Here is a 7,142-nt window from a genome sequence, read left to right as displayed (position 1 = left end):
GTTCCTGTTTCAATAGGGTGCTCTTGCTAAAAGGAGCAATGGCAAAGAGAGACTTCCAGTGCAGACTTTGTTAAGATGCTGCAATCTAATTGTGGGAAAGACACTTGCTCCTGAGCAGATTCGAGCTTGGAGATGTGTTGCTGTCACACCAACGAGTCTGCCGTGAGTTTCAAAGAACACATTATACTGACTAGTTGCCAACTTAAATGTACTCTCTCACTTCCAGCGTTCACTGAGAATGCACACACACTCAAGCAGTTTGGCCTTGTTTAAAACCACACCTGGCAGCGGTGGGATTTGAACCCACGCCCCCGAAGAGACTGGAGCCTAAATGCAGCGCCTTAGACCACTCGGCCACTGACTTCAATGAATTTATGCAGTGGTCCCTTTTCTGCCCAATTTTACGGAAGCAGAACAGCAGAGAGGACGCAGAGCTTCCTAGTGAAGCCCTTCAACTTTGGCCAGGGAGTCTACATTTGGATGTGAGCGGAAGCATGCAGTATCTCTTCGCAAGTCTGTTTGCTCAAGCAGAGAGGTCATTCCCAAGCATCCTAAAAGGTCTGCCTGGCAGCGGTGGGATTCGAACCCACGCCCCCGAAAAGACTGGAGCCTTAATCCAGCGCCTTAGACCGCTCGGCCACACTACCTTACAAAGCTGCTTTCCCTGAGCAGTTTCGACACCAACTTGTTTCAAGTAGCGCAACAGCTCTGGGAAATCAGTTCAATTTAGCCATGCCTAGCTGGAGCTCCTCCACAAAGAAAGAGACCTCCTTAATACCAGCTTAGGAAGCACTCCTGCCTTCCTGTCAACCACAGTTCTGTCTCTATTTGAGCACACCTCAAGGCATTTAAAGTCTTCTCCTTACGGCAGCCAGCTGCGATGCATTTAAGCACCTAATTACAAGGTAACTGTTATTTCACAAAAGAGTAAAAGTTACTGATTCCATCACAGCAGACCCCACATTGTTGTTGTTATTATATTCAAATCCAGTTATAGAGTATTACTACTCTAATTGTGAATCTTTACTGTTCCTGTTTCAATAGGGTGCTCTTGCTAAAAGGAGCAATGGCAAAGAGAGACTTCCAGTGCAGACTTTGTTAAGATGCTGCAATCTAATTGTGGGAAAGACACTTGCTCCTGAGCAGATTCGAGCTTGGGGATGTGTTGCTGTCACACCAACGAGTCTGCCGTGAGTTTCAAAGAACACATTATACTGACTAGTTGACGACTTAAATTAACTTTTTCACTTCCAGCGTTCACTGCGAACGCTCACACACTCAAGCAGTTTGGCCGTGTTTAAAACCAAATCTGGCAGCGGTGGGATTCAACCCACGCCCCCGAAGAGACTGGAGCCTTAATCCAGCGCCTTAGACCGCTCGGCCACGCTACCTTACAAAGCTGCTTTCCCTGAGCAGTTTCGACACCAACTTGTTTCAAGTAGCACAACAGCACTGGGAAATCAATTCAATTTAGCCATGCCTTGCTGGAGCTCCTCCACAAAGAAAAAGAGCTCCTTAATACCAGCTTAGGAAGCACTCCCACCTTCCTGTCAACCACAGTTCTGTCTCTATTTGAGCCCTACTCAAGGCATTTGAAGTCTTCTCCTAACGGCAGCCAGCTGCAATGCATTTAAACCTGATTACAAGGTAACTGTTATTTCACAAAAGAGTGAAAGTTACTGATTCCATCACAGCAGACCCCACATTGTTGTTGTTATTATATTCAAATCCAGTTATAGAGTATTACTACTCTAATTGTGAATCTTTACTGTTCCTGTTTCAATAGGGTGCTCTTGCTAAAAGGAGCAATGGCAAAGAGAGACTTCCAGTGCAGACTTTGTTAAGATGCTGCAATCTAATCGTGGGAAAGACACTTGCTCCTGAGCAGATTCGAGCTTTTTTTTTTTCTTTTTTCTTTATTAAAAAATACATCATCAACAATCTTGACATTTATACATACAAATATTTAAAAGATAAAATATTTAAAAATCTTTAGGTAAGAAAACTTTAAAACCAGTCCAAGTTTGTACAATATATGGATTATTTTTTGTAATACATTTTTCAAAAATGTCCATCTTTTCATACATTTTGCAATAGTCATATATAACCATTATTTCCTCAGCCACAATCTGTTTATACAACAAAACCAATGGAATTTCTTTTTTCTTTTGTTTCATAATATTTCTTCTTTTCCATATTGTAAATCTTGCAAGAGTCAACATATAATTAAGAGCAAACTTATTTTTTGTTTTCCCATTAAAACCAAATAAAAACAGTGTATCCCATTCTTCTAAAATAATGTTTTCATCATACAGAAAATTACACACCATTGTTTTCAACATCTTCATAAAATCACTCAACTTTTTACAATTTAAAAATAGGTGTAACACGCCTTCCTTTTTTTCCAAACACACTTTACACAAATCATCTTGTGATACCCCAATCTTTTTAAAGATGATCTCTGTCATTATGCAGTTGTGTCTCAACATAAAATCAAAGTTTTCCAATGCTGGACTTTTTAAAATTGATCTTACATTTTTCCATATACTTGAAGTATCAAAGTTTTCAAATAACTTTTCCCAAAATTCTCTTGATTTAGGTTTTTTAAACACAGTGTTACACAAACATGTATAAAACATCTTGATAGGACAATCATTGATACTAATTTTATCTTCATCCATTTTTAAAAAAACTTTTATTTTTCTATTTTCTGTTTCTTTTTCATTCTCTTCAATAGTTTTGATCCAGTGATCTGGTAATGCTAATCTTAACTTCTTGTATTGATCTTCAATTTTTTCTTTATCATCTACATCTTCTATTTCCTCCAGTGTATCTATTATTGCTTGAGTCGGTAAAAACCCAGGTTTTATTTCATATAAAATGTCTTTTACTTGTCTAAAACCCACTGCATACCAGTTCTCATAAAACATTTGCTTTTTGCTTTTATTGTTCTGATTTAAAAATAGGGGTTGCTGTAAATAAAGTTTTCTCCCTTCAATCTCAGTTTGTATATTATTATAAAAGCATTTCCATGTTCTCAACAACTCTTTATAAAACTCAGGAATATTTTCTATCATGCGGTCTTTAAATGCCATCCATAAGAAATCATCTCCTATTTGTCCACATTTATTAATAAAATAACTCATTATGCTTTTCCATGGAATATTGTCTTCATTTAAAAACTTTTTTAATGTTTTAATTCTCATGCTTTTCATTCTTATCCATGGATCTATAAGTCCTAGTCCTCCCTCATCCACCTTTCCAATGATAGTGTTATATGCAATTTTAGATGGTTTATCATCCCATAAAAACTTTAAAATCATAGTTTTTATTTTCTTATACACCCACGTAGGTAGACTAACAACACTTAAAACATACCACATCTTAGATAGAAAAAGAGAATTTAATACCAGTACTTTTCCTTTTAAAAACAATACTCTCTGTTTCCAAAAACATAATCTGTTTTCCATTTTATTTATAAGTTCATCCCAAATTATTTCTCTAGTTTTAATTTCATCATATCCCAGTGTAATGCCTAAGATCTTTATGTAATTTTTTTTGTTCTTTATATTCCCAATTTCCTTGTGGAACGTCTACTTTTCCCATCTTCATATATTCAGTTTTTTCTTTATTTACTTTTGCTCCCGATCCTCGACAATATTTATCAAATATTTCCATAGCTTTTCCAACACTTTTAAAATCTTTTAAAAACAGAGTGGTATCATCAGCATACTGGTAAATTTTCTGTTCTGTTCTATTGATTTCTATTTTAAACCCTTTAATTTCCTTTTCTCCAATTATAGCTAAGCCTAATGGTTCAGCAACTAATGTGTATAATAACGCTGATAAAGGACATCCTTGTCTTATAGATCTAGAAATCTCAATGTAGTCAGTTAAAAATCCATTTATTTTAAAACAACTAAAAATATCTGTATAAAAACATTTTATCCACTTAATAAAATTCTCACCAAAGCCAAATTTTTGTATTATGTCAAATAAATAGCTATGCTCAACTCTATCAAAAGCCTTTTCTAGATCTATGCTGAATAAAAATCCTTCATCTTTTTTTTCTTTTATGTACCAGATTAAATCTCTGATGCTTGTTACTGTGTCTGCTATATCTCTACCTACACCATAACACCATAAGCCTGGTTAGTAGTAATAAGAGTGGGAACTACCTTTTTAAGTCTGTTTGCTAAAATCTTTGCTAATATTTTATAATCTGTATTAAGCATACTTAAAGGTCTATAATTTTGCAAATCATCTTTATCACCTTTATTTTTATAAATTATTTTAATCATTCCTTTCTTCATACTCTCACTCAACTGTCCTTTTTTAAAAATAGCAATAAAAAGATCTTTTAAAATTAGAATTAAAACATCTTTAAAAGTCGTATAAAATTCGGATGACAAACCATCTAAACCAGGGCTTTTGCCATTACTTAATTGTGTTATAGCTTCATTGATCTCATCTTCAGTTATATCACTATCACACAGTTTTTTATCCTCTTCACTTACTTTAACCTTTATTTGATTTAATAAAAAATCCTTATCTTCCTCATGAACTCCTTTTGCTTTAAACAAAGTTTCATAGAAATCTTTAATGGTTCTTAAAATACTTTCTTTATCTTTGACAGTTTTCTCTTTTGTTGAGAGATTCTTTATCAAATCTGCTTTTTGTCGTGTTTTTTCTAGATCATAAAAGAACTTTGTACTTCTTTCTCCTTCCACTGTATTTTTTATCTTACTTCTTATTCTAGTTCCCATACATTTTTCCTCTTCTAGTTTTTTCAGTTTCTCTTCTAATATCACTATTCTCCTAATATCCATATTTCCTTCTGTTATCTTTTCCATTTCATTCTCCCATTCTTTGTTTCATTGTCTTTCCTTAGCTCGTTTAGCTTTCTGCCAGGGCTGCTCGATTACGGGAGAAATTATAATCACGATTATTTTGGTCATAATTGTAATCACGATTATTCAAAATGATTATCAGTTGAAGTCAAAAGGATTTGCCCTTCTGTGAATTTATTTTTATATACAAATATTTCCCAAATTATGTTTAACAGAGCAAGTTTTACAGTATTTCCTGTAATATTTTTTTTTCTTCTGGAGAAAGGCTTATTTTATTTCAGCTAGAATAAAATCAGGTTTAAATATTTTGAAACCTATTTTAATAACTGAATATTATTAGCCTCCCCAAGCAATATATATTTTTGATTGTCTGCAGAAGAAACTACTGTTACATAATGACTTGCCTATTTACTCTAATTAAGCCTTTAAATGTCACTTTAGGCTGAATACTAGTATCTTGAAAAATATCTAGTAAAATATTATGTGCTGTTATCATAGCAAAGTTAAAAGAAATCAGTTATTAGAAATGAGCTATTAAATCTGTTATGTTTAAACTGTGTCTTAAGCATCTTCACTGTAAGAAAAAGCTTTAACTACAAAAGTCCTTCAGTCAAGAGCAGTGAGTGGATTTTGTGTTTTTGTTGTTTGATTAATAAGAAAAACAGCAGCAGGAATATCGCACGCTGTCACTTTAAGAATAGTGCAGCTATGATATGGTTTCACTTTTACATGTCTTTTGATTCTCAACTTGTTTGTTTACTAAACAAATTAGGATTAATATGAATAATCATTAAACACTGTGCATGTATTTGACCATTAAAGCGCTCACATTAAGATGGAGTTAGATGTGCGTGCTCTGCTGTCCGAGGCTAATCGCGGACCATGCGCACACAGACACACACAAACACACACAAAATACCTTTTCGAGGCTAAGCGCAGCGCGCACACACAACAGCACATGCTCTTTTGCGCTTTTAAAAATATGAATGATGCGCATCTTATGCTGCAAAAGTTACATTACACTACATCTTTCAGTCACTTTCACGTGGAACTGGAAAGGAGGCGGTATATGATGGAATAATCGTTTATCTCGTTTAATGGTTTTTCATAATCAATAGAAGCCGTAATCAAAATCGAAACTGGATTTTCGATTAATTGCACAGCCCTAGTTTGAGTAGTCCTTGGCTGCATTGAATATTTGCTTATGACTAGTAAACAATAAGTAAGTTTGTTTAGAAACTCTTATTTCCAGAATGTATATTGTGTTACAGTCCATCTATAATAGTTTTTGTGTCTATTTATATCAGGGTCCAGTGACTACTTGGGGGCAAACTTCCAATAAGGACCATTGACCAATTGAGAAGGATTCACTCAAGGAGGGATTAAATGCCATCATTTTACCCCAATCCCTTGGAAATTATAGGTCAATTATTGGGTGATGGCTTTTAAACCATCAAAATGCTTGTAAATAGTTGCCTAAAACACATGAATAGTTAATTGTTTTAGGCTGGAACCATTTATTTTAATTTCTAATAATACATTTTAAAATATAATTGTATAAAATGCCATGTTGTTTTATGTATTGTAAAAAACAAGTTATTCAGCACCATTTCAGTAAGTAACTAATGTCAAGCAGTTGTGACTGTTGCACATAATTATTGTGATGCTGAATAAAGTAATATCAAAGGTGACAACATATTTGCCACACAATTTTTATATCAATTGACATGACAAAAGTGCAGTAGAGGCATGACAATGTCAATGTTGTATCAACAGCAGCTTGTAAATGGGATGATTTGAATTGAAACTTTCTTGAAATTATTATAATTATAATTTTTTCTTTAACTTTTTTACTGTGCATTGGCGTCAATGATCACTTTGATGCAAATTCGAGTGACTATTTACCTCGCAATTGTATAACATGTTTTATTTGATTATGACAAATGGGGAAAGTCAAAATTTCTCAGCAACTTGTACAAACTGTTCTGCTTAATTTTGAATTGTCTGCAGATTAATTTGAGCATGCATTCAGGGCAGCTTGGTGTATGTTTCAATCATGGTTGTCAGCTTTTTTTTTTTTTTTTAAACTTTTGTTTTTTATTCGTTTTAACATAACGGAACAAACAGATCACCAGAGGCATCACATACAATTATTACATTCTTCTTATACAGTCGTTTTTATAGTACAGGTTACTCTCCCATCAGCCCCCACCTTAACCCGTCAGTAAAAGGTACTGTGTTATAAGCATAAACACCAACATAGTTTCCTTAAAGTCCATTTGATTCAGTCTT

At 34.1% G+C, this 7,142-nt stretch overlaps 1 protein-coding gene and 1 non-coding gene across 2 annotated transcripts in view; both read right to left on the bottom strand.

The window, feature by feature from the left end:
- The window catches only part of LOC110439563 (uncharacterized), a 100,078-nt gene that overhangs the window by 22,187 nt on the left and 70,749 nt on the right, over positions 1-7,142 (bottom strand).
- trnal-aag (transfer RNA leucine (anticodon AAG)) lies at positions 566-647 on the bottom strand. The gene has a single exon. It is a non-coding gene; the product is annotated as a tRNA-Leu (tRNA).

Source organism: Danio rerio, chromosome 4 (genome assembly GCF_052040795.2).
Source record: "Danio rerio strain M-AB ecotype USA chromosome 4, GRCz13ab, whole genome shotgun sequence".
Taxonomy (NCBI): Eukaryota; Metazoa; Chordata; class Actinopteri; order Cypriniformes; family Danionidae; genus Danio; species Danio rerio.
The sequence above is the reverse complement of the archived record's forward strand: the minus strand, read 5'-3'. Positions and strand labels throughout refer to the sequence as shown.